At 31.3% G+C, this 18,557-nt stretch overlaps 1 pseudogene; it reads left to right on the top strand.

Annotated features, from left to right (window-relative positions):
• Window positions 1-3,698: 3,698 nt before the first annotated feature.
• LOC149547023 (uncharacterized) lies at window positions 3,699-13,789 on the top strand (annotated as a pseudogene).
• Window positions 13,790-18,557: the final 4,768 nt, after the last annotated feature.

Genomic DNA, 18,557 nt, shown 5'->3' with positions numbered 1-18,557 from the left:
AAAGACAATTACAACAGTTAGAAACAACTTATATATATTGATGATGGATAAGAATAATTAAAATACAAAAAAAAATCTATAATTACCTCTCACTCTCCTTAATCTACCTTTCCCTGTTAGGTACTCCCCTTCAAATTTGCCATTAGAGTTGGGATCCCAAATGTGATCTACATGAATATTTGTTGCAAACTTTGAAAGATATTCACTAATGTACACCATGGTTTGATATACCATAGAACCCTCACAATGTGCTCTTTGTTAAACCAAGCCCTTCATAAATTTCAAGTGCCTCTCAACCATCCACATTGACCTAGTTTGTATAGGTCCACACAATTCAATCTCTTCAACTTGATGTATAAGGTAGTGTTCTTGAGCATTAAAAAAGATTGAAGGTAGACACTTTTGCATTTCACACTTAAGTTGTGAAATTTTTCTCTTCCAATATTTTACATCTTTTTTATTGATTTTTTTAGATGATAACCACCTAAAAGAGATTCAACATGCAAAAACACATAAATGAGATTTCAAATAAAATTATATAATAGATTTTAGATTAAAAGCTTCAAATCTAAGAAAAACACTTCTAACCTCATGTATTTTTCAAGATCATATATAACTTGTTTAATACTATTGTCAAACTAGCGTGGAAAGGATAGAGGTAGGATGTACTGCAATCGTTAAAAAATAATCATTTCAATATATTAGTACATTCAATTTTATAAATATACTGTGAATAGAGAACATGACTTACCTTAATGAAGGTATTCCAATCATGTGTTTTCAACCTTGGCCCAAAATCACCTTCTTTGATAGAAGAGTGCTTATGTTTTTAACAAATCCTGTTGGAAATTTTTCTTATTTTATGACTTATTTTAATGCATCACTTTGTTACTCCATTGATAAACAAGGAAGGGCACTTGTATTTATGCGGTCTCCATTGCTATTTGATTCAATGAAATCTTTTAGTGCAGGATTGGATTCATGAATGTTAGTATAATTTTTAGCAATTTTTTCTCTATCATGCCTTCCATCCAACATTTTTAATAGTGTCTCTATTACATTCTTTCCAATATACATAACATCAAACAAATGCATGATTGGGATATCCTTATAGTATGGTAACCTACTAAATTGAGTAGGATAACTTTTCATTCCTCTAGAAAGTTGATCATTGATGCATTGATGACCAAGTCACAAGCATCAATTAAAACATTAGTAAAAATAAGAGAATATCAAAATAAAAATTTTAAACTTTGGATGACAAATTGGACATTACCTCAACAATTTAGTCAATCATTTTCCAACCTCCATAGATGAGGTGTCATTCTTCATAGCCTTGATGATATCTCTTTTTTCCCATTAAATTTTTTTTTTTTGGCAATTTGATACCTATGATTATTGTGGAGAAAGTGCCTAAACTCATCGAACACCTTCTTTCCTAAACTTCTCAAATGACAAGATTTCATGTTCAGACCACAAACTAGACATGTAAATTTTTCCTTTGTCTAAAGACCTAAAAGATCATGTACAATTGGATCATGTACAATTATTGTATGCAACTTAAGCATACAATAGTAATGTTTAAGCACTATAATAGACCAAAAATATGTGATCTTAACAATATAACATACTGCAAGAATGAGTTAGCCCAAGGGCATCATGTATTGTCTATACAAGCATTACATGGAATTGAAAGTGTCAGTGTCCTATTGGTCTAGAGATGTCATGCATAGTGATGTCATTCCATAACTTCAACAACTCATCAATTAGGAGTTCAATATACACATTCATATCTTTAACTTGGTACTTACCTAGTAATTGAATGAACATAAATATTACATAATTATTATGAACATTTTCACTATTTATAATTTAATTTAGATAACTATAAAATAAAAAAATACCCGGCACAATCATTGACAACATTATGTGCTCCCTCTTTATGGGCATCCAAGGAGGAATGAGGAATGTTATTGTTAATAACAAAAATAGGCAACACTAAGTAAACAAATATCATATCTCCATATGAATTGACACTATTTGCCACTAATAAAAGTGTCAGATTACGAAGTTCTTCTTTAAAGTGTGACCATGTTTCTTCTATCTCTTTAAATGCAAAACAATCAGTAGGAAATCACATAATGTCATCTTGAATTCTATTGCATGCATGGTAATCCATAAATTGTGCCAAGCTAGTGCACCTAAATAATTGTTGAAGCTGTGGAATAATGGGAATGTACTAAAGAACCTTATGAGGCACCTTTTTTGTTATTTGATCTGACCAATATCTACTAATATGACAATCAGGGCATTCTGTTGCAAATTCATGTTGTTTATGACATATAATATGATCATTGGGACATGTATGTATTGTCTAATACTTCATTTCAATTTGATTCATAATGGTAGATAATTCTCGGTATAAACAAAGAAATTTTTTTTATTGTGGTAACAAAAACTCACCTATCAACCTACAACAACAAATATACATTGTTAATATAATGAATAGTAATTGTATGCTAACATTGAAGATGACAAAAATGGCATGCCTTAGTATATGGGACATTGCTACATTAGATAAACCATTCATAACCTTTAAGTTCACCAACACTATAGCCAAGAGTAGAGTTGTTTGGGAGCCTTTTTATAAGGGCTTGTGTGCCTTCTCAAGTAAAAGTATATCAAGACCATCTTTATCATCATTATCAGATTTTCTATTACCATCATTGTGAGTCTCTTCATCACCTGCTCCAATACCATCTTCTTCAATCATGTCCTTTAGCACATTATCATCTTCTTCCATGGGAGTGTTATCCTCAGCTTAGATATTCACACCTCCATGTTCCTCTAGTAGGAAATTCATATTCAGTAAAGAATGAAAATTGTGGCCCCTTCAACATGACAATGTTGCCTATAATGACTCTGGGCTATTGTGATTAGAATTCTTTGATTCTTTAAGCCCTTACACTTTTTGCAAGGACAATAACATTTTTCAAAAAAATTTCAAAACTAAGACCACAATGCAGCCATTGTCTCATTATTTTGTTCTGGGTTCATATTGCTAGGCATGGTCTTTCTTCACATGAAAATATATTTGCAAATAAATTGGACATGTTGTAGTTAATTTTTATATCTGCACATATGGAAATTTTTGATTAATATTTTCAAATGTAACTAAAATGATCTTATAATTTCTAGAAGGCCTAGATGTTTGCAAAATGTGGAGTTATAGACAAAGTATCTTAATTATTTGCAAAATGCCTCAAAGAGGTGTCACAAGGTGAAAGTTACTTAGGTGTGATCAGCAGCATGCCTTGACTAATCTTGATAGCAATGACTGATGTGATTAGTGCATCAACTAATGAAGATGACTAAAAGATCAAAACATATTAATGTATAGCAATTTTTTTCTTGAGGAAATATATGCTCTTTAGTAAGATGTAAAAGGAAATATGAATTAGATGTGATATATGTGTGCTCCAGGTAGATGGACATTACCTTTTGAAAATTGAACAGGTGAACCCACAATAATGGGTTCCACTTTAGTGGGATGAACAAACTTGGAAAAGTTGGCAAAATTTTCAGATTTCTATTAGCCATACGTTCGCACGAACATCTTAGACATGTTAGCACGAACACATACCATGCACCTGTTCGCACGAACATCTTAGCACGTTTGAAGGTATGTTCGCGTGAACATGTATATGGTACATGTTCATGCAAACATATATCGAGCCGATTTCTGGCACTTTAATTTCCTTTTTTTACTTTTCCAAAGTCATTTTCACGGTGAGTACTGTTCATTGAGCGCTCTGGCAAACTTGTGGTTTGTGCTACCTCCATCAGCATCATCATGTCGCTTTAGTTCTGATTCTCATCATCGAGTATGTCAAAATATTATTAATTTAATGTTTTCAACATCTTTAAAATATTTTTTTAATGTTTTTAAAACATATTTGAATGTTATTTATGTTTTTAATAGTTTTGAAAACATATTTGAATGTTATTTAAATTTTTAATAGTTTTGAAAACATATCTAAATGTTAATTTAATATTTTTATTGTTTATTTATATTAATTTAGAAAACAGGAAAATATTATATAGAAAGCATTAGAAAATATTAGAAAAAATAGTAAAAAATTTATAATATAAAATTTAGGAAAAACATTAGAAAACAAATTTAGAAAAAATATTAAGAAAACATTAGAGAATTTATAATTTAATATAAAATTTAGATAACAAATTTAGAAAAAAAAAGTGTAAAAACATTAAATAAATATTAGAAAATTTAGAAAAAACATAACAAAAATATTACAAAATTTAGAAAAAAACATTACAAAAACATTAGAAAATTTATAATTTAATCTAAAATTTAGAAAAAATATTTATAAAAATTAGAAAATTTAGAAAAAAACATTAAAAAATATTTAGAAAATTTAGAAAAAAACATTACAAAAATATTAGAGAATTTATAATTTAATATAAAATTTAGAAAAAATATTAAAAAATAAATTAAAAAATAAATTTAGAAAAACATTAGAAAAAATATTAGAAAATTTATAATTTAATATAAAATTTAGAAAACAATTTAAAAAAAAACATTGCAAAAACATTAGAAAATTTAGAATTTAATATAAAATTTAGAAAACAAATTATATATATATGTATATATATATGTATATGTATATGTATATGTGTGTATATATATATATATATGTATATATATACATATATATATATATGTATATATATATATATATGTATATGTATATGTATATGTGTGTATATATATATATATATATACACACACACATATACATATACATATATATATATACATATATATATATATATACATATACATATATATATGTATATATATACATATATATATGTATATGTATATATATATATATATATGTATATGTATATGTATATGTGTGTGTGTATATATATATATACACACATATACATATACATATACATATATATATATACATATATATATATATGTATATATATACATATATATGTGTGTGTGTGTGTATATATACATATGTATATATATATATATTCATATGTGTGTGTGTGTGTGTGTGTGTGTGTGTGTTAATGTTAAATGTAGACATGTATGTTTTCGATATTAATGTTTATGTATATATGTCAAATTCACTTTAATGTCTTAATCTTAGAAGTTTAATTAAATGGCATATCTTAAGGGTCTAGATCCTAAATTGTAAATGTAAAAATATAGATTAGAATGTATAATTTTTTATTTTGAACATAGATGTACATATATATTTGTTCATGGTTAAAAGTAGATGTATGTACATGTTTTTAATAAATTCACATTTATATATATATATATAATTTGTGTATATGTTAACTATTGATCTTAATTTATCTTATAAGTGTAATTAACTATATTTAATAACACATGTCTTAAGGGGAGATGCTAAATTATACATAAGAATGTAGATTAAAATGTATATTTTATTTCATAAATGTACATGTAAATATGTTCATGTGGTAGATATAGATGTGCATACATATGTTATTATTTTTAATGTCTTAATAATTAGAAGTATATAATTAACTATATAATTCAATGACATGTCTTAAGGGGAGATCCTAAATTATACATATATAAGAATGTAGATTAATTTGCATATCTAGGTATGAATATAACATACATGTACATCCAAACCCTAACCCTAACCTTGATCTTAAAATTTAATTTCTAAACCCAAGTTTATAAATGATAATAAATACCCTAAATCATAATCTTGAACCAAATCATAAACTTCATATGCTAAGTTCCCTTATCCTAAATTCTTAACCATGGACCTTAATATTAACCCCTAAATTTAATGCTAGAAATTATGTAAGTTTGTATAAACCCTAACAATGTCATAAGGTCTTAAATCTTACCCTAAAATTGAGCCTAATTACACTAAAACCTTATTTCAAAACCTAATTGAGGCCTAACTTACATAAAATTAAAACAAGTTGACCCTAATCCTAAATTGTTAAAAATTACATTTGAGATACATGCACATACATTCAAACACATGTACATATATAAAGTATTCACCCTTGTTTTAAATGATATATATGTAACCCAACTTGAAACCTAAACTTCAAAACATTATCATTTAAGAGTAATATAAATAATTTATTACCCTTTAATTGAATTCTCTAATAATACCCCCCAAAGTATAATAAAATCTTAGAACATTAAATTAACTCTAACCATAATCAAACTCTCAACTTTAAAGTTATCTTATACTTATATGCAAATTAATCTAGGTCTGGATGTGTTACAAATTATCTAGGTCCATGATGTGTGATGTATGTTTTATTACATGTGTATAATTTTTAATGTTAAAAATAAAAAATTGTGTGTACATTAGGCAGTTTAGCTCTTCATACATTTCTACAGATATGGCTTCACATGATCAACTTGATGCGGCTCCTAGTGTGGCACCTAATGTAGTTCTTGTTGTGGCTCCTATTGTGGCATAGGTTGATGCAGTTCCTATTGCAGTGCCTGATGCAATTCCTAATCTAGCTCCTCATGCACCTCGTGGTGGGGCTCGTGTTGTAGCTCCTAGTGGGGCTCGTCATGCAGCTCATGTTTTGGCTCCTAGTGTGGCTCCTGGTGGTGTAGGTCCTGCCATGGCTCCTGGTGCGGCTCCTATTCTAGGTCAGGCTACACCTACAACTCCTGTTGGAGGTCCTACTACACCACCTCCACGCATCGATATCGATGCTTTATTTGCATTTTTAGAGTAGGAGGTTGCTAGACTACAACACTCTATATTGACCTCTAATGATGGTCTTTATAGAGACATATGTACTACGATATGTAGGAGTTTATAGGATTTGACAGCTAGGTTTAGAGCTCACCATTCATTTACTCCTGCCATATTAGCTTCCATATCTAGGGAGCTTAGGGCTGAGGTTTCAAGAAATGCATCATTCGATGATGTCAAGAGGGTAGCCCCCAAAGAAATCATCTAGAGAGAGCTCTTTCTAGCTTATGAGGGAACACGAGGTAGGGTGAGAGGCTACAGAGTCACACGATGTGGAGACCCTATTATTGCTAGCATGATCTATCCACAATTTTTAGCTACACATGGTTATTATCCTAATAACGACCAGATACCCCTTTATTTTGCACAGTAGTTGTACACTGAGTTTCATATAGGGCTCAATGTCAACTACTTGGATATTCCTAATTATTGCAGATAGGGACATGGTCGGATCGCAGATTGTGACCAGTACTGCAATGTAGATCGTCTCCCACCTATAGATCTTAGACAGTTTGTTGGACTGAGGATGCCTCCTATGACTCTTGCACATGTGCCTATTGTAGATAGAGTCATCATTTCTTCCCAAAGGGAAGCAATTGACACTATTGGGCACATTGCATCTGCGGTGGCTAGTATCACATCAGATTCTATTGGTCATTATCTTCATAGTCGATGTCCTCATCCACTTGGTTGACCATCTTCACAGGCATCTAGTAGCACTTCAGATGCCTCTTCTGATGATGCATACAGAGTTGCTAGGCTACCACTGCCAGGCGATATTCATGGTCTTTCAGGGCAGCAGACACATATGGATATGGCACTATATTTTTTGGAGGATATGTTGCACTTTATTAGCTATATTTCTAATACATAGAGGATTCTAGTACACTCGATGATGGATGTTCTTAGATAGCATCAAAGCCCCAACATAGTTCCATAGACACAGGCCACCACACCAGTGATAGATGATACACCTGTGTGTAGCTCATAGCATTCGGCATCAGACTCACAACACTCTATAGATGACTCGAGCATACGAGTTGGAGATGTCCATATCATGGCTGAGGGTCTTGATGATTTTGGTGAGTAGTTTTGAGGCCTGTCTGAGATTGATACTAGTTCAAGCCTGGGTATTTCATCATACATGGACCTGTTGTTTGGACCTGGCAGCACTGATTCTACACCAAATGTACCCAGCCAGTTACACAGTCCACTTCACTTAGATTTACTAACAGTTGGACATGGAGTTTCAGGCTCAGGTGCATCAGTAAATGATACAATGGAGTTTTCTGATCATCCTCCACCTCCAGAGACCTAGGTACATATATAATTTATTATTAATTTTAAATATATATGAAATTAAAAAATATGTTCATTTATTGAAAAATTTAGTTCATATATATATATATGTGTGTGTGTGTGTGTGTGTGTGTAGATATTTAATTTAATCTTTAACTCATAATAAATCATGTAGGCACAGGTCTCTGAGCACATGGTTACACATACTATTGGTTCAAGGCATCATGTACATGAGAGAGATGATTCTATTGAAGCATGTGGTAGTGCTCAGGTACTTGAGTTTTAAATAATTTTTTTAAGTTCATATTTAATTTGAATGTACATGTACATGATGCACATATGTATATATATGTTTTAAAGATAGAACTCTAACACATGTATGTATATATGTATATATATTTGCAGGGCTTGGTTGATGCACCTCAGCGAGAGGATGTACAGGAGACTCGATCAGAGGGTCATTCTATTCGTATGCGTCTTGAGGGGTCCCTCTAGTAGTAGATCAGATTTTTTTATTTTTTGATGCATTTATATATTGGAGGTCCAGTTTACATACGTACACATGTGTATTTCAATTCCTTGATGACATGCATGTACTTTCACTATTTATTTGATTATTGAGTATTTTAGTAGTTAGATACAATCACATGTACGTATATATGACTTTTTATGTTTTGCTACATACGTGTATTTATTCGAGATTTACAATTTTCATTTTAGATACATAGAGATATATTAGATCTGTAGATGTTTATTCTTGAGACGTGTATATGTGTACAGATGTGTATTTTTTTGTGTTATAGCTATAGAACATGATCTTGAGACGTGTGTACATGTATATCAATTATCAATTAGTAGGAAGTTAAAAAGATGCATATTTCTTAAATTATCAATTACTAACCCGCTAAAGATAAATATTAGTTTTATGTGGATAAAAATATGTTAATAAACTAACCTAAATGATAACTATGAACTTATAATCTTACAATTATAAAAACACATGTTTAATTTTTACTTATGAAATTCAATCTAGTTTGAAAAAAGTTGACAAATGAATTTAAATTATTAAATCCATCAATGGTACAATTAATTTAAATTATTAAATTATATAGTTTTTTAATAAACTAAATTTGATAATTAAGAACTTATGATCGTACAATTAAAAACACATTTAATTAAAGATGAAATTCAATAGTTTGAAAAGAAGTTGATATTTAAGAATTGTAACATAGATAATGAAAGTGTTGAAGTATAAAAAATACATAGAGGGTATGCAAGACAAGCAAGCAATGTTTGAAGTATGTGATATAGTCCCTAATTTGTGTCCAAGGAACTAATTGGTTTTGGAGTTCCTGGGAAACCTATTGGCTAGTGTTCAAAGGAAATCAATGTGTTCATGCAAGGGCCACCTTTTTTCTACTATAAGAATGATGCTTTTGCATCGAAGGATATTTGGAAGACAATATTTGAACAATTTAATAGTGTTGAACCAGAGTTGGTGGATTCAATGTTCTTTTCAGCTTCCAGAAGAGCAAGAGGGTATGTGCATAACCTTCCAATAGAAGAGCAATTTCAAGAAGAACCTCTCCCCCCCATGACTATTCAGGAAGCACTTCCACAATAAAAAATTATTGGCCTTCATGGGATCAGAAGAAAAAATTGAATTCCATAGACTCAAGATGATGTGGCACTATCCTTATTGATCAACTGGGAGTTATGATTAAGAATTCATGAGGGCAAGATAGTGTGCAAAAATATATATTTCAAAAGTGTGAAGAGTGGAATTTGGTATGGGTGGGGCCAAGTGACCTCGTCCCTCTAGAGCTTCATGAGATAGAGCTTATATTAGGATTTGATAGAGATCACACTCATGGAACTTCTTGTTTGACTGATTGCTTGCGTTGTTTGGGTAATTCATTCCAAAAAGATATAGTTGCATATCATTTATCAGTCTTGAAAGCATTATATCCTAATGGCATCAGAGTATACTCTCTATTTTCTAGTATTGGTGGAGCAGAAGTTGCTCTTCATCGACTTGGGATACATTTAAGTTGTGTTGTATTTTTTTTTTATGAGTTTCCTCGCATTGTGATGGAAGTGAGGAAAATAATGCACTCAAAAGCCTCGGCTAATAATTTTTCCTGATCAATGTGTAGGCTCATTTTTTTTGTGAATAGCTCAACGTTAATAGAGTACTTAAAAAATGGAAAAGGATTTTAACCAGAATAGAATGTTCTATATTGATTTTAAATTTTCAAATCAAAGGATTACATACCCTAACTAAGAATAGTAATTTTTTTCATTTTCAAACTAGTTTTATAAAGGTCTACAATCAAAAAATACTTTTTTTTTAAAAAGAGAGTTCAATTTTCAGTCTTCCAATGAATTTGTTTGAACTGCCTCTAAAGTGGTTTGTCCTAGAAGCTTATCGTAATAATAATGTTTCTGATATTTTTTAACGGATGGTTTTTAATTATAACTTTTGGAGGACCTCCGTGGGCTTAGAAAGTATGTGTTTTGTTTTACAATGATATAAAATCACCATATTTATTGTTTGCAACTACTTGAATTTCCTTGAAACTTTTTAAGGTGGAGTATAGAGAATTGTAGATGATTAAGGGAAACCCTTTTCTTAGCTAGGAAATTAAGTAGTGATGCTATTTTGGGTATCAGATTCCAAGCAGTCTCACACAATTCTTTTTAAAAACAAGTTCTTACTTTTTATATGCTAATCTTGTTAAACCATAACTATAAAACTAATTGAATTTCATTATTAACAATGAGTACAATTGAACCTAACCTTAAATCTAATTAAGTAGAAAAATAAATATAATTTATCACTTATGAAATTCAATCTATTTTGAAAAAAAGTTGATAAATAAATTTAAATTATTAAATTCATCCATGGTACAATTAATTTAAATTATTAAATTATCTAATTTTTTAATTAATTAATGAAAATTAAGAACTTATGATCGTACAATTAATCTAAACACATTTAATTCAAGATGAAATTCAATAGTTTGAAAAGAAGTTGATATTTAAGAATTGTAACATAGATAATGAAATTGTGTAAGTTTGAACTAACTTCTAGCCTATTTATATCAAGTTGTTAAATTATTAAATTCATCCATAGTACAATTAATATTATAGTTTTTAAATAAACTAATGATAACTGAGACTCAGATATTCAAATTAAAAACACAATTTCACCAAAGTTGATATTCACAATTTCACCATAGTACAATTGAAAACACATTTCACCAAAGTTGATATTCAGATTATTATAAAATAAATCTCAAAGGTCTAATCAACCATGATGTACACTTATAACATGCAATATTTTTTCATGATCTTCACTGTCTAGTCTCTACTTGTGACATACATGCTTAAGTTTGACTAAATGCAGACAAAGCCCTGTAGCAATGACCAGGTGGTTGTATTGTAAAACCTTGTTGTCAAGTTGATAATCAACAAAGTGTATTCCATGTTAGACTATTTTGTCTTGCTTCAAATATGTTCCCTCTATCACAACAGAACCTGTACCACAAATTTAAGTGTTTTAAAATTTGACAGATATGAAGTTACCTAGATATATTTATTTATTTAAATATATATGTGCATGTACATGTATATGTATAATTTACCTATGGGGAACAACATTCCATCACTTTCTTCAGGGTCATATAACTTTGTCCTCTCTGCAGTACATTGCAATAAATAATAACTGACACCTTCATGATTTCTAGGCTCAACAATCACTACAATGAAATCTCCTGCATAACAAGTATACATGAATGCATGTGTACAATATATATAAAACAGTTGAAATTGATAATTAAATAAAAAGTTGAGATTAATTTTTATGATACTCACCCACTTTTACCAATCTAGAGATATGATTATAATCATCAAAAATCAATGGAATATCATCAAAATTTTCATCTTCTTTATCAAATGTATCAGTAACATCAAGTGGTACCGAAATCCAAGCACTTGTATATCCATGTGTCTGATTGATACATTCTTCATATGTTTCATCAATGCAACTGTCACAAAAACATGAGTATTTTCTTGTCTTCAATGTCCAATTGCAATTATCTGTACTCATGATTGAATGTAAGGAACGTGTCTTTTCTATCCTCTTGCAACCATGCATGTTTTTTCTATTAACACTTGAAAGTTCATTAAATTGAAAATATAGAAAAATTAAATTTAAACTTCAATGAATTCAAAAATAAAACTTAACAATAAAATTTTATAATTTAATTGCATAAAAGTTAAACAGATGTACACATCCATACTTGTTATCTCCCAGAAGACTCTATATGGTGCATGTCAACTCATTATTGATGATGTCCCGACCTTATTGTTGCCTCACTTTTCACCCCATACCTATGTTGTTAAAAGTGAAAGATTTTGAAGTCATGATCGAGTTTGGTCTAATTTGAGTCTAGGTCTAAGTCTTCCTTAGGTAGGCTATCTTTTTCGGGTTTCCTTGTCATTGTCTTTTCCTTCTCTAAGACAGTTGGGTTGTTCTAGAGGTCTTTTTGTATCGAGTAGGTTATAGATCCCAACTCGGCTAAGATAATATGTTTGTATTGATGATCTTTTTCAGTAGAAGAACGATGATTGTGAATCATGATTTCTAAGAATTTGCAAGGAATCAGAGGAAAGTTTTTAGGTGACTGATGTAATGATAGAATTGGCATTGTAACATTTATAATTCCTCTCCTCATGATAATGTGTGTAGCTCCATTGATGAAATGTCTCTCATTCTTAACAAGTACATTGGCTATAGAGTAGGGTTTAACATCCACCAATGCTAGAGGAATTTGAATTCATTTGGTGGAAATTTACATGCATTGTAGATACTTGGAAGAAGAAGGTGCAAACTAATCTCTTGGTTTAGTGCAGATGTTGTTTTAACTCTACAAGGAATTTCAACACCATTTGATAAGGATCAAGAAGAAAAAGTGGAAGTTGAGTAATCTGTTGTGCTTTACTTGCATTCTAATGTTTTGAAAGGTATTGTGATGCTCTCTTAGCTGAGAGGTGGTAGACATCTTTAGATAACAAAATGGAGAAATTGATACAAATCAATTTGAGTGTGCTTGATTCAAGAATGATGGAAACCTACTATATTCTCCTGCAAGCTATTTTATTCGAAAGATTTTTTTGGAATAATCAAGGATATTCCAAGTGCAACAGCTCTTCTACCTATTGCATCAGAACTTTTTTTTGATGACTGCATAAGTTACTAGGTCTATTTCTCGGAGGCTGTGCCATGGACCGAGGAAGAAGAAATGGAGGTGGTGAAATTGGTTCCTTTCCTACAACAAGGTGAAGCTATAGAGCTCCTTGCAAGAACCTTTCCTGTGAAACGTAGTACATTGGAGGATATGCTGAATGACTCAATATTTACTGCAACCCACAGCCATCTAAATGGTGCCACTGTGAAGGCATTTGTGACCAAGTTATTGCGGGATTATTCATCTCAAGATGATGTTTGTCTTGTTCTAGACAATGCATTTGCTACAAATTTGAAAAGTGTGAAGGATTCCTTAGAGGAATTTTCTAGCCCCAATCTAAGAGGTGGTGATCATGATGAGATTGAAGCTATGTAGTAGATGAACCTCCATACATCTATTGTTAATGGAAGGCAATGGTTTTAGCAAATTTTAAAACACTTATGCATAGAAAGGTTACCCTAGTAGAAAATGCACTCACATGTTCATTTTTCGCAAGGTGAAATAGTTTGTTCATTTTTCGTAAGGAGAAGCCGAGTTTCTATTTTTCACAAGAGAAGTCAAGTTCTCATTTTTCGTTGGAGAAGAAAAATGTTCATTTTTCTCTATACAAAAGGCAATAACAAAATAAAGCAACCCACATTAAGCCATTTAACTCAAATGCTTAGAGGCTGTAAATCAAAATAGAGAGAATTATCTGCCTCTAGATCAGTTAACAATGATGATATGGGAAGGATATTCTTTGAGCCTTGAAACTAATTTGAGAATCTATCATGAGAATTGAATCTATTTAGGTCGGTCCAATGATGCCCCGAGAAGATGTATTACGCACACGAAATCAAGATTTCAGATGCAAACTATGAAATGATGAATAGGAAGAATTGTACCATGCAGTTGTAGCTCTTGAAGTTATAAACATATAAGAAACACCACCATAGCTGCTTTTATAGAAAAGAGATCTAAAGAAGATGGTGAACTTGGCTATCACATCAAGAACTAAAGAATGTTTCTACCATAGAACATAAAATATAATACCAGTCATTCCTCATAGCTGATGATATTCAAGACATATAACATCATGAATTATAATGTGGCAATGTGATCAATGAGCAGTGACCAAATATGGTGTGGGATTGGTTGAATAGCATTGGTTATTAGTCAAAGCATGGTCTGCCATCGATGAAGCATTAATTTGATGGGACAAGGAAGTTTCAAAATGATTTTACTTCCAGTATTATCATTGTCATCACTCCCCAACCATACAAAGCATATGATGGAAGAAGGATCAATACATATTTGGCAAGCCCAAGAAGCTGAAGGGAATAATCATTATCGTTCTACTTTTGATAGATGCATAATTTCTCTTTCTTTGTTGGTCCTTGCACCATGGAGTTTGTAGTCATATCGTCATTTTCTTTTTAACCATAAATATCCTTAAGCACCAAGCATTTCAAGAAGGTGGTCTAGTTCCAGGCATGGAAATCTTTGGAGCAACAATGTATACCTACATTGTTTGGACAGTAAATTTCCAAATAGCTTTGGCCCTCAGTTACTTCACATAGTTACATCATCTATTTATATGGGGTAGTGTTGTTTTCTAGTATTTCTTTCTTTTGTCAATGTTTTTATCAAACCTATGTTTTCCACAACAACATACAAAGTTCTTGTTGAAGCTTGTGGCTGTAGTCCAATGTACTAGTTCCTTACACTTGTAGTTGTTATATATGCTCCGGTTCCTTATTTCACATACTTCACTTTTCAAAGAAGATTTTTTTTGTATCATAGCATCATTCAATGGGTAAGGCATGAAGGAAAAGTCCAAGATCCAGAATGGAATGTAGTGTTATGAGCACCATAGACACGTCCAATTTGTCCAGTTCATGTGGGTTTCACAAAAAGAGTTGAAGTAGGTTATCAATAATTAAAGACAAAAATTCTTAAGAAACCAAAAAATAGAGTAAGGGGTGCTCATAATCAGTCAAATTAGGCACATGCCAATCCTTGATCTTATCAACACATGAATTATTGCTTAGTTATTTTGAAAGATGATAGGAGTTAGAACTTTATTTGCCAATTTAAATGCCAATGTCTATTTGGACTGAAAACAATTTGAGAGAAATAAATAGTAATTGGAAACTTCCTCTGAAGTCATTTAATGGGCTTTCTGGAAAGTGGCCAAAATTTGAAGACTTCAACTTTTCATCCTTACTGAGCATGCTATATTGATATGGCATTTCCTGTAGATAAGAGATATTATAGATGTTGAAGCCTTTCCATACAATTTTCAATCTCCTGTTCCAAAAGATACCAAGATTAGTACATCGAGATATCATCATATCAACACATTATTTTATAACTTTGTACCAAATATCCTTGTATTTTGGAGAATGTACAGAGGAAAATTTAAGACTTCATGTTGGCCCTTTGAACCAAATCAGAAATTGATGGTTCTGACAGTGAATTTAGTTCATGAACACTATCTTGAAGATGTGGCTTGCCTTTCCTTTTAGAGTTCAGGGTCGGTGGACACAACTCAGTAGTAGCTTTTGCTACATTTAAATCCCTAAAATTGGTTTCAAGATCAGGACCAATCTCAGGATCAGGATTTTGATTTACATGTCTTTTTTAGCATTTACATTTGGTTGATTTGGGGACAAAATTTTGGGTATTCTAATTGTGATTCATAGGGTCCCACATATTGGCTTACAAAAGAGTTCAAGAATATTAGTCTAACATTGAAGTTGAGAAAGATTAAATTTAAAAGATTTAGAAAGAGAATCTGAAAAGGCAAAAAGGAAATGGAGAATTAGAAAGAAGCGATCATGAGATCAAAAGTCATCATGCGAAAACTGAAATGTCACTGGAGGGAAACCAAACAGTGGTTGAAGGAGATTATTTATTGCAAATCTTTTCCTAAGGAAAGGGTTCTTCTTTTGCTACATACAGTCAGAGAGCTAGAGTAGAGGAGGGGGGCATTTTAGTTTAGATATTTCATTTCATTGCATATAGGGGGTTCAGCCTTTTCTGCATATAGTTAGAGAGCTGGAGTAGAGGGGAGATAAATTGTTGATGTAATAGACTTAATGTTGCAGAGTCAATGGAAGCGTGTTTTATATCAATGATTTCTTGTTCCATTTAGTTAGTTAATTTTTGCTTCTATGTTTCTTTCTTTAAAATCTGAATTACAAAAAGAAAGAAAAGATGTTTCATTCTTTCGTTATGAAGATATGAACTAACTAAAGTAAGATGTGCTTTGGGATATTCAAAGGAGGATTCATTGGAAGTTCTTGATTATTTCATTTATATTTTTGTTGATAGTTTCTGTAGTTTAGTTGATGCTGAGTATACAGATTCATAAGATTTGTGAGTTCTATTGCTTGGTTTGTAGACCAGTAAGTATTTTCTTGCCTAAATTAAGTTATGGTTAGACTTAATTTGGTTTTCCTCTCTTGCTCTTGGGTTAAGACCATACCCCACATTAGTTTTAGGAACAAAACATAATTCCTTGAACATCATTCACATAGGGAGCTGCACCTTAATTCAGAGGGAAACTAGTTATTCTCAGAAATAGTTTCCCAACTATTGTGTAAAGTTGTTCTTCATTACAAATTGGGAAAATTAAAAGGAGAATTAGAAGAAGAACAATTTTTTTACCAACAAATTTTTTGTGACTCCACTGGAGAGTTGGAAAAGAAGACCAGTGTTGGAGATTGTATTTCTAGTTTTATTATTGTTATCTTTGTTTGAGATTGGCAACTCTGTGTCTTTAAAAGAATTCTATTTTCTTATCAGAGTTTGAAGGATTTGAAAGTTCTTATCGTTCAGTTTCCCATCTTGTATTTACAATAGACTTTGGTGACTAAGAGGAAGAACACTTTGATTTTTCAAGCTTCATTATTTTCATTGCTTCTTGAGCAATTGGTGACTCTATTCTCAAAGAACTCCATTTAGAAGTCAAGAAACAATTTCATTATAAAGTTTCTAATTGTAGAACCTTGGTGATGATTGAAGATTTCAAAAGACAAATGCTCACAATTAGTCTCTTTACCTATCATGAGGGAAATGGTGCAACCTCATGAGGATATAATTCTAATTACAGAAAAGCTAGTGAAGTTTTGAAAGAATGAGAGCTAGCTGGAAGGTTGGTTGCTATAGTACAAAGACAAATATAGAATTAGAGGTCAACTTAAGCACCAATTCAAAACACTCAATGACCCATGAGATGGAGGAAATTTATTGAGGTCAGATTCCTCAAAGAAATGATTTAAAATATAAAAAGATACTTTCACCATCTGTTGAAGAGATTGTGATTGATGATGATCCTATGCTTCAACAACTCTAGAGTAAATTTAAAGAGAGTGTTAGCTATGCCACAAGAAACAACTTGAGTATAGCTCAAGACCATCGGTCTAGAGAATCATGGAAGCTGATTGAAAAGAGATTCTATGTTCTCTAGGAGTTTAGACAGAAAGGCACTAATGTGAGTTATAAAAAGGATGCTTTGTCTTCTCCCATCTTCCCCGCTTTGAAAGAACCTGAATTTTCTTCATCCTCAGTATTACCATGGATGAGCCATCAACATAAAGAAGGTAATCAGCATGAAAAGCATTTCTAGCCTGAACCACCACAAGAAGAAGAAAAGTTTTTTTTTATTCCTTATTACTCAACAGTATTTCCTTTGGAGTCATTAATTGTACCATTAGATTCTTCATTTGAGGTTGAAAAGAAGATTTTATTTCCTAAGGATGAATATAATGAGAAGAGTTTGGAAAATACTATGCCTATGTCTGAACTTAAATATCAAGAACACACCATCAATAGTTTAGATGCAATTATGGAGGATTTCAGTTTCTCTCAAGAATCAACAGGTATGAATCTAAAATCACTTCCTGAATTGAAAGAAAAAGAATCAATTTTGATTTTAGATGATGAAATTATTAAAGCCATAGAAACTACATTGATTATTAAAATGAGTGAGGAATCAATGATTGAAGATAATACTGCTCATAGGCACAATGAGCAATCATCTCGCTTAGTTAAATCACTTAAGGTTGCAGAGAATTTTTTTGAAGAAGATATCATTAGTGAGGAAAATGAAGAGTCCATGACAACCAGTGGTTTGATTCTTGAAAAACAAGAGATGTCCTAGTTTCCAAAAATACAACTGTCAGCAAATGAAGGTATTCCTCATAGT

This window comes from Cupressus sempervirens, chromosome 7 (assembly GCF_028749045.1).
Source record: "Cupressus sempervirens isolate cs-2001-9-10 chromosome 7, ASM2874904v1, whole genome shotgun sequence".
NCBI classification, from domain to species: Eukaryota; Viridiplantae; Streptophyta; class Pinopsida; order Cupressales; family Cupressaceae; genus Cupressus; species Cupressus sempervirens.
The sequence above is the reverse complement of the archived record's forward strand: the minus strand, read 5'-3'. Positions and strand labels throughout refer to the sequence as shown.